Genomic DNA, 14407 nt, shown 5'->3' with positions numbered 1-14407 from the left:
ATGAAAACCTCCGGAAAGGGTGCGGTAACAGCGGTCCTGGTTGTAAACATGCCTGGCCCGGCCCGGCTCGCGAGGGGCTCGCGAGGGTGTTAGCCGACGCTAACTTGGACGAAAAGCCGAAACCAGAACACGAGAGATTGCTCGAACGAGACTAAACACCCCTTTCCCCAAACACACGCAAGCATCAAGCTCAAATCCAACTTAAATCCAAATCGAAGAAATTGTCAACAAGGAAAGGAAAAAGCAAAAGGCCGTGTCTGGCACCTAGTCTAGTCTTCAACGTCTTCTCACTAGCGCGGAGCTAAGTGCTGCCACTGGGCGTGGGCGGGAGCCCCTGAGGCCCGAGGGCGGCTCTCCCGAGACTCGAGGGCGTGTACAACCCCACTCATTATTACGTGAGAGTGTCACGGGCGGCGAGCTTCACAGGCACTGGGCCTTCTTCACAGGTACCGGCCTTGCTTCATATCGCCAGATGAGGGCCCCACCTTGCGCCTCACTCTGCCGCCATCGACGGTGACCGGAAACCAGTATGACGCCAATGGGGCAGAGCGGTCGCCAGCGGCTCCCCCGACGACCACGGGTCCCCTGCCGGGGGTAGGCCTTGGGGAACCTCCCCGACAGGGGGCCTACCTCCTGAGAACGCCTTGCTCCGACCGCCGCGGTGACGAACCCGAATCTCGGCCCCTCTCCTGTAGCCCCCTGTGCCCTCCTCCTGAGGGGTATGAGGCTGCAGAATTGGGGCAGCCACCTGCTGCGGCGACCTGTATCTCCTGTGACCCATGGTTAGCATAAGCTTGCTCCTGAGGGATGAGTGGTACCCGATAATTGCCGCCGCCGGTGTGGCCGTCGAGGCTCTCTTGTGGTTCCTGAAAGAGCTCAGCTCCTGGCGTCTCCTCGCCCCAGCCTGGCCCGAGGAATGAGCCATGATCTTCTTCCAGTGTGCACCCCTGATCCACCATGCGTGGCACGTATGCTTCTGGGGCCACCGCCCCGTGCGCCTCGCTGTAGCGCCTCGCATGCCAAGCAGCCTGGCTTGGAGCGCCGTCTTGGGGGTGATGGTGCGGTGGTCCGCTGAAGCTGAAGGCCACGGCGGGCACCCCTTCGCTGGCCTGAGAAGAGGCTAGCGTGACTTGTCGCCCGATGCCGGCGGGGGTGTTGACGCTGAATGGGCCCAGGAGTCCACCGGAAGTTGCATGCGCGCGCACGACACCGCCATACGGCCCGCCTTGGGTCTGGAGTGGCAGCTGGACGTAGAAAGGAGGTATCCCTGAGGCGGCGGCTTCTAGGAGCTCGGCGACTCGCTACAGCAATACGTCGCAGCCACCCTCCAGCAGCCAACATCGTAGCAGCTCTCGGGCCACCATGAGCACGGCCCTGGAGTTTGCTTGCTCCCGTCAGGTGTACGGCGCCGTGGCCGTGGCGTGGTTTGAGGCCCTTGCTACGGCCCGCACCTGTCATGGTGTGAGGGCAGGCGGCGTCTGGCCGCATCGCCCGCGCCCCGCGGAGCGTAGGCTGCCTGAGGCGCAAGGTTGAGGTCGCCCCGGGCCGGTGACACGGCGCAGGCGGGCCACGCTACCCAGCGGTCAGCGTTGGCAGCCGGGTCGCTTGACATCTAAATGGCAAGGCGACGGAACGCGATGTGGAGGAGGAAGGATTCTGGCGCACCCCTACCTAGCGCGCCAAATGTCGAATTTCGGGTTCCGACAGACCCTTGAGGTTCGAACACTGGGGTGCGTGTGGAGATCTCTCCCCTACCGATCTCCGTCCAATGTCCTCGCGTGATCTAAGCTGGAAACAACGAACAACACAGGGGACACAAGGTTTATACTAGTTCTGGCCACCGTTGTGGTGTAATACCCTACTCCAGTGTGTGGTGTGGTGGATTGCCTCAGGGCTGATGATGAATAGTACAAGGGAAGAACAGCCTCACGAGAGGTGTTCTTGAGCTGGTGCGATGAACTGCTTGGGCGAGTTCAGTCGCCTCTCTCTCTCTATCTCTCTTTTTCGGTCCCTCCTCTCTCTATGTGTCCTCTACTCTGGGGTGGCTAGCTCTATTTATAGAGGCCATGGGCCTCTCCCCAAATAATGAGCGGGAAGGGCACCAACAATTGTCCATTTTGAAGGGGAACATCTCGTACAAGTTATCCTGACCAAAGGTGGTCTTCAGCTGCCAAAAGCACTGGTGATGATGCCGTCTTGGGCTCCACGGTGACCTCCGTCCTGCCGCTCTGCTGGTCTTGGTCTCGTTGCACCGGAATGGTAGCCTTTCCCCGATGCATTGGCCTATGCTTGCCCCCCTTTGCCCCAAAGGGGAAACAAGGACACTGCGTAGGCCGGCGCCCGCCTGGCGCCCACCTGGTCTCGATCGTCATGGCTTGCGTCATGGGCTCCTCGTGACGTACCCCTGCCTTGATCTCTCCACCTCCTCGCGAGCCTGCTTGATGCGGCTGCCTTTGAGGAAGCTTCCGGTCGTCCGCCCCGCGAGGCTTGGCCCCTCGCGAGGGTCTTGAGCTTGAGCTGATGAAGATGGGCCGCGATGGGCCCCCACTTGAGCCACGCCGCAGGCCGTAGGCAGGCTAGTCTGGGGACCCCCGTTCCCAGAACGCCGACAATGAGCACAAGATGCCTGCTTATATAAATATACCTCGCCGGTCTTTGTTATTTCAAGAACAACATTTCCTTCGTCATCATTGTTCTGGACTTCCTGGTGCGCTGGAGGAGGGGCTGAAGAGCAGGAGAGGTCCGGCGGATTCTTTGTGGTGCTATGGTGGAGGAATGAGAGGGAGGGGAGGCTCGGCCTGAGTGGATTCAGCCGTCGGCCGAAGCAGACGTGGTGACCATGGGGGAGTAAGAAGGGGCTCTGGTGATGGAGTGAGGAGTCGGGGTGGGTTCTGGGAGTGAGAGGGAGCTGCTGGTGCAGTCGGGAGGGGTCGGTGATGCCTTATATAGCCATGAAAGGAGGTGCTCGAGCTAAAGATCGCCGCGGACGCGTGGCCGGAGTCACGGACGCGTGGGACGTGGGCTAATATCGCTTAAAGCTACGTCGATATTTCGCTAAAGAGGAAGGGATGATGCAACACAACAGCGGGAGGTATTTCCCTCGGATATGAAACCAAGGTTATCAAACCAGTAGGAGAACCAAGCAACACAACGTAAACAACACCTGCAAACAAATAACAACTACCCGCAACCCGACGTGTAAAAGGGGTTGTCAATCCCTTTCGGGTAGCGGCGCCCCAAGATGGGCAAACAGACGTGAGAGAGTTGTAAATATTGATAGATCGATCGCCAATTAAAATAAATTGCAGCAAGGTAGTTTTGTATTTTTGGATTTAATAGATCTGAAAATAGAAGGCAAATAAAATAGATCGCGAAGGCATATAATATGAGAAAGAGACCCAGGGGTCATAGGGTTCACTAGTGGCTTCTCACGAGAAAAATATCAAACCGTGGGTAAACAAATTACTATTGGGAAATTGATAGAGCTTCAAATACTCATGACGATATCTAGGAAATGATCATTATATAGGCATCATGTCCAAGATTAGTAGACCGACTCCTGCCTGCATCTACTACTATTACTCCACACATCGACCGCTATCCAGCATGCATCTAGTGTATTAAGTTCATGGAGAAACGGAGTAATGCAATAAGAGCGATGACATGATGTAGACAATATCTATCTATGTAGAGATATACCCCATCGTTTTATCCTTAGTAGCAACGATACATACGTGTCGGTTCCCCTTCTGTCACTGGATCAAGCACCGTAAGATCCAACCCACTACAAAGCACATCTTCCCATTGCAAGATAAATAGATAAAGTTGTCCAAACAAAACCCAAATATTGGAGAAGAAATACAAGGATAAAAGCAATCATGCATAAAAGAGATCAAAGAAACTCGAATACTTTCATGGATATAAAAAGATAGATCTGATCATAAACTCAAAGTTCATCCGATCCCAACAAATACACCACAAAAAGAGTTACATCATATGGATCTCCAAGAGACCATTGTATTGAGAATCTAACGAGAGAGAGGAATCCGTCTAGCAGCTAACTACGAACCCGAAGGTCTACAAAGAACTACTCGTGCATCATTGGAGAGGCACCAATGGAGGTGGTGTACCCCATCCATGATGGTGTCTAGATTGAATCTGGTGGTTCTAGACTCTGCGGCGACTGGAATTGATTCTCGTCGACTCCCCTAGGGTTTTGGAATATTGGGGTATTTATAGAGCAAAGAGGCGGTCCGGGGGGCACCCGAGGTGGGCACAACCCATCAGGACGCGCCTGGGCCTCCTGGTGGGTTGTGCTCTCCTCTGAGCACCCCAGGCGCAGCCTTGACCCATTAGGTGTCTTATGGTCCATAAAAAATCTCCGTAAAGTGTCATGGAATTTGGACTCCGTTTTTTATTGATTTTCGGCAATGTAAAAAACAGCAACTGGCACTTGGCACTATGTCAATAGGTTAGTACCAAAAATGATATAAAATGATTATAAAACATCCAAGATTGATAATATAACAACATGGAACAATAAAAAATTATAGATACGTTGGAGACGTATCAGCATCCCCAAGCTTAACTCCTACTCGTCCTCGAGTAGGTAAGTGATAAAAACAAAATTTTTGATGTGGAATGCTGCCTATCATGTCATATCATAATCTTTTCTTTATAGCATGGACATTTGGACTTTTATATTTTTCAAAGCAATAGTCTAGTTTTGACATGATAACTTAAATACTCAAGCATATCAACAATCAGCCATGTCTTTCAAAATATCAATGCTAAAATAAGCTATGCCTAGCCCATCATGCTCAATCATTTATCCATTCATGAAACACACTCACATATTAACTACACCCAATGCTCAAGTACTACGATCATAGTGCCTCCTAGTTGGTGCTTTATAAGAGAAGATGGAGACTCAAATTCAAAATAAAAATTGCTTAAAGTAAAAGAAAGGCCCTTCACAGAGTGAAGTAGGGATTTGTAGAGGTGCTGAAAGTGCTAGTGATCGACTAGGGGGGTGAATAGGCGATTTTTATGGAAGTCTTCAAAACATGTAAGTTTCGAAGACAAACGATAGAAATAAACCTATTATCATGCAGCGAAAGGTAGACTACACTAGACAAACCATAGTCACGTATTCAATGAAGTGAAAGCACAATGACTAATAGCAGCTAGGCAGTAAGGATCAGGTCGGAAGATATTGTGAAGCCAATCAGAACAAGTAATCACTCAGTGAAGTTGAATGGTGATGCTATCATACAATGACTTCACAAGAACCAACAGTAAGTAAAGGGAAGGGAAGGATGAAACCAGTGACTTGTTGAAGACAATGATTTGTTGGACTAGTTCCAGTTGCTGTGACAACTGTACGTCTGGTTAGGGAGGCTGAGATTCAACTCAGAAGACCTCGTCTTCACCTTATTCCCCTTGAGCTAAGGACACCCAGTCCTCGCCCAATCACTCTGGTAAGTCTTCAAGGTAGACTTCCAAACCTTCACAGACTTCGTTCACCGGTGATCCACAATGACTCTTGGATGCTCAGAACGCGACGCCTAACCGGCTGGAGGATTCACAGTCCTCAAGTGTAATAAGTCTTCAGATCACATAGACAAGAAGACTTAAGTGATGCCTAACACTCTTTGGCTATGGGTGGTTAGGGCTTTATCCTCTCAAGGAATTCTCTCTCAAAGGATTCGAGGTGGGTTGCTCTCAAATGACAAAAGCCATACTTTAACTCTGAGCAGCCAGCCATTCATGGTTGTAGCGGGTGGGCTATTTATAGCCACTAGGCAACCCGACCTGATTTGTCCGAAATGACCCTGGGTCACTAAGGAACTGACACGTGTTCCAACGGTCAGATTTAAAACACACACGGCAACTTTACTTGGGCTACAAGCAAAGCTGACTTGTCCAACTCTGAACAAGATTCGCTCTCATAGTCTTCACTCGAAGACATAGGATTTTGGTTAAGCATCACTTCAGTCATTCTGACCGGTTCTCTTGGACCCCACTTAACAGTACGGTGGTTCCTATGACTCAACAAAGAAGAAAAAGAACTACAAAAGATCTAAGTCTTCGCGCTCCATAGTCTTCATGCGATGTCTTCTCTTGTCATAGTCTTCAATGTGAATGTCTTCACATACCATGTTTGACTTCAATGTCTTCATAAATTTATAGGGGTCATCTCTGGTAGGAAAACGAATCAATGAGGGACTTCTACCTGTGTTATCCTGCAATTCTCACAAACACATTAGTCCCTTAACTAGGTTTGTCGTCAATACTCCAAAACCAACTAGGGGTGGCACTAGATGCACTTACAATCTCCCCCTTTTTGGTGATTGATGACAAACTAGTTGAAGTTTTCAACGGGGAATATAATATGTGAACTTTGTAAAGGATAAGGAATTGTCTTCATAAGTTGCAAGGGGTCCCCCTGAAGATGTGCATACAAGTAATTTGCTTTTGGAATGCAAATGCACATGGAAAGTTGTACTTGTGGAGATCTTCTTCAACTTATGATGACAATTCATCATGCATCAAAATTATGTGAAGATAATGACATGCATAATGAAAAATGGACGTCTGCAAAATGATCTAAGTGCGGAATTTATCGTCGTACATGCAGAATTTATTATCGCATCACAGAATAGCAAATAAGTAGCAGACGACCATCGAGTTTAAGTGTTACAACTCAACCAACCAAATGTATCAAAACGAGAGTTGTAAACACTAGGCAAAACATAAAGTAACCGCCCGTATGGACCTGCTTGAAGACTATCAAACTCATATGCTTCTCCCCATTTTGTTAGGAAGGACCAAAAAGGTTTGAAGACATAGAGCATCTACTCGTGCCCATGAAGAGTAGGTGAAGCAGCAAGGTCATCGGTGGTGTACGGTAGGGCAGAAGAACTTGGGGCAGTGTCGATGCGTGCAGAAGTAGGGGCGGTGAAGTAGCATCGTCTTCGTCCTCGATTACTCTGGCATTCATAGTTGCCGCGGAGGAAGAGAACTCAGAGTCTTCAAGAGATGGAGTTCGTCGCAGCACAGTCCTTCGGGGAGGTGTGGAATCAAACTTGAAACGTTCAGAGAAGCCATCCTCTTGAAGATCATCCTCATAACACATAAGCGTCAGCCCTTTCCATGTATGCCGACAGGTTTCATGGGCAACAAAGGCATTCTTGGTGGCAAGATTGCGAATGCGTTTGACATCCACCAAGAGGCTTTGCATTTGGCGCTTCAGCCAGTCATGATGCCTATCCTGTTTCTGATGAAGGGCAACTATAAGCTCTCGGTCATTGAGAACACGAGATCGCTTCTTGGGCCATTTGGCAATAGTGCTTTCAGTGGCTTCAGTGGGGGCACAATGAGGTGCACGTGTAGTACCAGCCAGAGGATAGACACGAGTGACTACTTCAACTCCTTCAATGTTCTGAGAGAAACTTTGATGCTCAGCGTTTTGAAGACTAAGAGGCTCCTTGGCAGGCTCTGGATAGATGGCTTCAACGGACATATCCATGTCGGGCAGAAAGATCCGATGATTGCGAGCAGAGGGCTGATATGAGACAGCTGAGTGGAGTTTGATCAGCCACATTATCCATGGAGCGTAGAACTTCAAGCCAAAAAGATCAGATCCAGATGCAGCAAGTTGGCGGATGAAGAAGTCCCGTGCATTGAAGCATTTGCCATGAAGAATATAGAAGACCAAAGTCTTCATTGCACCTTCCAGCTTTGCATGTGGAGAATGTCCTTTGATGGGCCAGAGAGTTCGCCTTATAATGTGATAGATAGTGCGTGGCAGATACTCAAGGTCTTCAACAAAGAACTCCTTAGGATATGCAGCATCTGACTCATGTTCGGTTCAGGCTTCTGAAAGATGCTCTCCATAGCTTCACTGTGAAGCTGACAGCCAGGTTCATAGAGATCTTCAGGAGTGGGCAGACCAGTGAGCTCAATGATATCAAAGGCTTTGGCTTCGTGATGAACATTTCCGGTCATCCACTCAAGGACCCAAGTCTTCGGATCTCTGTTGTAGCCACGTATGTGAAGAGTGGTATAAAATTGGAGCAGCAACTCTTCCTTCCAGTGCTCTTGGTCGGTGATGAAAGGCAACAAGCCAACCTCTTTGAAGCAATCCAGAGCTTCTTCCAAGCAGGGCATTCCAGTTATTGCTTCGGTGTCAAGACGCATATGAGGGAAGATGCGACCTTGATTGTACAGAATGCATGAGTAATAACTTCGCTGCGGATAGCTCCAGAACCGATCAGAAGATATTCTTTCCCTTGAGTAGGGGTTCTTGGAGCTATTGAAGAAGGTGTTGTCTGCTTTGAAGCCATTGACATTAAAGGATCCAGGTGCTGATGCAGGACCTGGGAACCTGGCAACCTTGGCATTGGCTTCTGTACCTGAGGCCTGTGCTCAACATGATAGTCAAACTGAGGACCAGCAGCAGGCGCAGGAACAGGAGCAGTAGCATCATTTGCTTCACTGACTTCTGGCTCATTGGTTGGTGCAGGCTCCATATTTGCTTCAGCCATGACAACGTCATTGGCTTCATTTGTGTTGGTGGTGGCAGCCTCAAGATTTTCTACCTCCACTTGATGAGCTGGAGGGTCGGGCACAGACACGTTCTCCTCGAGAACAGGTTCTTCAGTAATAGGGGGGAGTAGGGACACATTCTTCTTCTTGGGTGTCATCGGCTGATGCAGCCAGAATGTCTTCAGCAGCTTTAGCCTCAGATTCGGAGACATTCACAGTAGGAGTGGCATCTGGAAACACTTGACGTGTAACAGAGTGGTGGGGCACTTCTCCTTCTGGAATGCTCGAGAGAGGGACTTGAGACCTTGGTCCTTTGCGAAGCCTACGTAATGCTGGCGACGACTTTGGAGATGGAGTTGGCTAGCCTCAAAGTCATCTTCTTCTTCTTGTCGGGGTGGTGTGACTTGTTATTGTGGGTGATCAGCCCATGATGCATCCTGAGCAATTAGCGACAGAGGACGACCAATGCTGATGAGTTCGCTGTGCGTAAGCACAGGCGATGATAACTATTGGTGCTCGATCTGAGGAAGAACTACATCATCTTCAACATTGTCATGGTGACCAATGTCTTCAGCAGCGGTGGGATCAACTGCTGGAATATCTTCAGCTGTATGAGCATCTAAGGAAGCAGGCTCATGGACAATCAGTTGGCGCTCTTGGTGTGTAGATGCAGGGCGAACCATTGAGATAGGTTCAACAACTAAGGGCTCTGTGGGAGCAGCGCGATCCTTCTTGGTCTTCCGCTTCTTCTTGGAGGGAGCAGCATCAGAGGCTTCAGGATGTTTCCTCTTTCTGGCTTCAGCCTCAGCAGTCCTCGTCTTCTTCAGTTCTGAAGCGGTTGACCTGACCTTTGGCTTCGAGCCAGTCATGCTGGCTGGCAAGACAATGGGATGTGCTTCCTGCCTTGGTGCATCGGGTTCGGCCACAGCGGGCTTCTTCTTCTTCATTGCAGCCATCCTGGGATCGATGCCAGGACGCCCAAGGGCCTTGCGCTTCTCAGCCTCATTGTAGACTTGCACACACTTGTCAGCCAGGCTCTTCATGGGCTCACGAGAGCCTTGAGCTTCTTCACGCTTCTTGAGAAAGGCTTCTTTGAGCTCATGCAGCATGATCTTGAAGTTCTTGACCTCTTGCAGGCTGAGCTTGGCCATATGCTTCTTAAACTGAGCTTTCTCAAAGTCGATCTTTTGCTTCAGTTCAACGATGCGCTGAGCTAGAGCTAGCTCTGAAGCAATGGCGCCATGGAAGGCGACACTGAGGCCAATTGGAAGTTGCGGATCTTCAAAGCTGAGGTTGGGCGTGTCAAACCACTCATCAATGAAGTTGTGGATGATTGCCACATCAAAGAGAGGCAAATCATTGAAGATTTCTGCTTCTTCTTTCCTCTTGATCAGTTTCTCAAGAGCGTCATCTACAAGATACTCATCGCTGGACAGATCAATGGCGTCATTGCGCAGAATAGCAGCAGCAGTCAGTTCTTGGCTGGTGTGTTGCAAAGGCATCTTTACTCTTGAGGGCTAGGAGATGCGTGACAAATCTTTAGACTGCACACTGTCTTTAGGACGTGCAGTAGCCAGTGGCTTCGCTCATGAGATTTTTGGTGCTGACGCAGACATTGAAGCTTTAGGCTTCTTCAGTTTCTTTGGCTTCGGCGGGGCATGCGCTTCATCAGATTCAGCGTCATCTGCAGGCTCATCCACAACTGTCCCTTGAACCTCGATATGGGTGATGAGACCTTCCAGGTTGTAGAAGGGCCCAACAAGATTGGGTTCAGCTTCGTGGGTGCCATCAGCACGGGGAGCAGAAGGGCCAGGGTTGAAGTCAAGTCCCCATGACTTCTTGTTTTGCTTGCCCGAATTCTTGGCAAACTGGAAGTCGCGCTTGAACAGATTGTCGTCACGACACCATAGTAGTGACGATGGGTGTGCATCTGCAGGCTGTGGTCCACGGACCATGCAGGGATAGAAGCCTTGTTCAATGGCTTCATCTCTGGACCTGGGTTGAAGATTTTTGTATAGGATGTCTCCCCAAGTCGCTTGATAGCATTTTTCTCAGCATATTCCTGGGTCACAAACCGGTATTTGAACCGTTGTTCTGCCCAATATCTTCGAATCCATTGGATTTGGGTCTTGCGCTGATTGTAATCCTCTTCAGGATCTTTCTTGTAAATCTTTGAGAGGTCATCAGGCAAATCTCTTGACGTTCCCCCACGATGCTGTCTGCCACCCTTCCTTACTGATTTCTCTGCAGCCATGAACTTCAAACTGAATGGCTTCAACACGTTCAAAGGCTTCAAAGGCTTTCACTTGCTTGACAAACAGGAACTGGCTTCGGGAGAATTTATATGATACTGTAAGAATTCTGCAAATGAATGCAGACTATGAGAACCAAGGGATTCTCCCACGGACATGTACCTGTGACAGCATTAAGGTGCGAGGGAAGGGGAAGAGGTCATATGCATTCTTAGAAGATTTTGAAGATAAATCAGTTTAGAAGACATTGACCTCATCGTGCGAAGACATTCACTCATAGATAAGGAGTTGGTTCCAAATTTGTACGAATCCACGGATCAGTACAAGTGAGGAATCTAACTACTTTGTGAAGAATAAGTGAACATACTAGGCATATTATGAGATGTAGTATGAAATAGATCCAACTTGTGTGAACAGAAACTTCTTATGGTAGAAAGTGATGAATCTATAGGATCAAAGGGGTTGTAAAAAGGAAGTTTTATTTACCACACGAAAAACTGCTAGACGGAGTGGAAGAGGAGGCCGAGCAGTTCGATCATCTGTGCCCTAACTTGGCGATGGAGGACACCTATGGCGACGGCGGAGAAGACGATGTCCACGGCCGGCATGAAGACGGCGTCAGAGAGGTTGCGGCAGCTAAGCGCTTCGTCGTCGGCGTCGTCGAGGGCTAGCGGTGGCGCTAGGGTTCGTGCGAGAGTGGAAGAAAGGATAATGACTGTGGTGAGGCGTGTATTTATAGGGACAGGGACGGCACAGTGTTATTACACAGGTGCCCATGGCGATCCACATCTGAGTGACACGTGGCCATCATGCAACATATCGGAGGTTGTTCCACGTTCCCACGCACGCCTGGATTGTCGGGTGGTCGTTCCCACTTCTCCGGGTTTCAGGTGAAGGAATTAGCATTGAAAGCGGACTTAATGTTTGTCTCTATATCTTTTGCTGACAAGGACACAGAGAAGACATTCGACAGTTTCAAGAGAATGCATATGATTTGGAGAGATAGAGTTTGAGATAGAAAGCATAGAGAGGTTAGTGTCCGATCACATTCACTTAGTTCAAAAGATTCAACAAGAAGACATAGCTATAAGTGAATGCTGTAGAGGACAGAACACTAGTATATATATATAATCAACATAGTGAAGATAATCATGAAGACAGGTTGAGATTGAAGCCAAACCAAATGTGAAGACATAGCAAATGCAACGCATGGGTGAAACACTTCAAACAGAAGAATTTGGTGGTGGCGTTACCCACCGTATAGGAAGTATTAGACCCAGACACGATGCACAATTATCGTGGCGCTCCGAAGTCAAATTCCACATTAATGTATTCACACTTAGAATGTATGTCTTCATTGATTGAAGATATACTTTACTTCGTGTGTTGCACATCTAAGTCATCAATATGCATAAGTGTTAGGATGTGTGCCTGATCACAGGACATTTGAGGATTCCAGGATATTTAGCTCACACCGTAACTTGCAAAATCTCTTCTCATCCAAGGGCTTGGTGAAGATATCTGCCAATTGCTCTTCAGTGTTGACGTGTATGATATGAATATCTTCCTTCACAACATGATCTCTGAGAAAGTGATGACGAATTTCAATGTGCTTTCTCTTCGAGTGCTGAACTGGGTTGTTGGCCATCTTGATGGCGCTTTCGTTGTCGCAGTAGAGTGGCACTTGCTTCAGATGAATGCCATAGTCTTTGAGTGTTTTCTTCATCCACAGAAGCTGAGCACAGCAAGATCCAGCAGCAATGTATTCAGATTCAAAAGTGGAGAGAGATACACAGTTCTGCTTCTTTAAAGACCAACATACAAGTCATCGTCCCAGAAAATGACATGTTCCTGATGTAGACTTGCGATCCACCTTGTCACCAGCATAATCAGCATCCGAGAATCCAACCAGATCAAACTCTAAGCCCTTTGGATACCATAATCCTAGTGTTGGGGTGTAAGCCAAATATCGAAGAATTCGCTTCACAGCTAAGTGATGCGATTCCTTTGGTGCCGCTTGGAATCGAGCACACATGCAAACACTAAGCATAATATCTGGCCTAAATGCACATAGATAAAGTAAAGAACCAATCATGGAGCGGTATACCTTTTGATCGAACTCTTTACCATTGTCGTTGGACCCAGATGATGTTTGGCTGGCATTGGCGTCGTGAAGCCTTTGCAGTCTTGCATACCAAATTTCTTCAGGCAATCTTTGAGGTACTTCTCTTGAGATATAAATATGCTGTTGCGTTGCTGACGTATTTGAAGACCAAGGAAGAACTTCAGCTCACCAATCATGTACATCTGATATTGCTCTTGCATCATATATGCAAACTCTTCACTGTATTTCTGATTGGTGCAGCTGAAGATAATGTCATCCACATATATTTGGCACACAAACAGTTCACCATCATATATCTTCGTGAAGAGAGTGGGGTCGAGGGAACCAGATTTGAAGCCTTTGCTCTTCAGGAAGTCTTTGAGTGTGTCATACCAAGCCCGAGGGGCTTGTTTCAGGCCATACAGTGCCTTGTTGAGCTTGTACACCATGTCAGGATGTTTTGGATCTTCAAAGCCAGGCAGTTGTGCAACATATACTTCTTCTTCAATCTTGCCATTGAGAAAAGCGCTCTTCACATGCATTTGATATAGAAGTATGTTATGATGATTTGCATAGGCTAGCAGTATGCGTATGGCTTCAAGTCTAGCCACAGGAGCAAATGTTTCATTGAAGTCAATCCCTTCAACTTGAGTGTATCCTTGAGCAACGAGACAAGCTTTGTTTCTGACAACTTGACCATGCTCATCTTGCTTGTTGCGATATATCCATTTGGTGCCTATTATATTGTGCTTGCGAGGATCAGGACGCTTAACCAGTTCCCATACATTATTCAACTCAAAATGTTAAAGCTCTTCTTGCATAGCTTGAATCCATTCAGGTTCCATGAAGGCTTCTTCAACTTTCTTGGGTTCAGTTATTGAGACGAATGCGAAGTGCCCACATAAATTTGCTAGTTGTGTTGCCCTTGAACGAGTGAGTGGGCCTGGTGCATTGATGCTATCAATTATTCTCTCAATCTACACTTCATTTGCAACACGAGGATGTATAGGATGAAGATTTTGCTCTTGCTGATCATTGTCATTGTTAGAGGGATTGTCTTCAGGTTGATCAGGTGCGGAGATGATAAGTTCCTCTTCAGGTTGAGCTTCAGAAGGTATGATTTCTCCAGTTCCCATAAGTTTGATTGATTCACTGGATGGAACTTCATCTAGCACATTTGGCAGGTTCTCTCTTTGTGAGTCGTTAGTCTCATCGAACCGCACATCCACTGTTTCAACCACTTTATAATGAAAGAGGTTGAAAACTCTGTAGGAGTGCGAATCCTTTCCATATCCAAGCATAAAACCCTCATGTGCTTTTGGTGCAAATTTTGAAGTGTGATGTGGATCCTTGATCCAGCACCTGGCGCCAAATACTCTGAAGTAACTGACATTTGGCTTCTTGCCAGTAAGGAGCTCATAGGATGTCTTGTTCAGAAGCTTGTGAAGATAAACACGGTTGATGATATGGCATGAAGTGTCAATGGCTTCAAGCCAGAATT

This window comes from Triticum urartu, chromosome 7A, assembly GCF_056163025.1.
Source record: "Triticum urartu cultivar PI428250 chromosome 7A, HENAU_Tu73, whole genome shotgun sequence".
NCBI lineage: Eukaryota > Viridiplantae > Streptophyta > Magnoliopsida > Poales > Poaceae > Triticum > Triticum urartu.
This window is presented reverse-complemented; position numbering follows the sequence as displayed.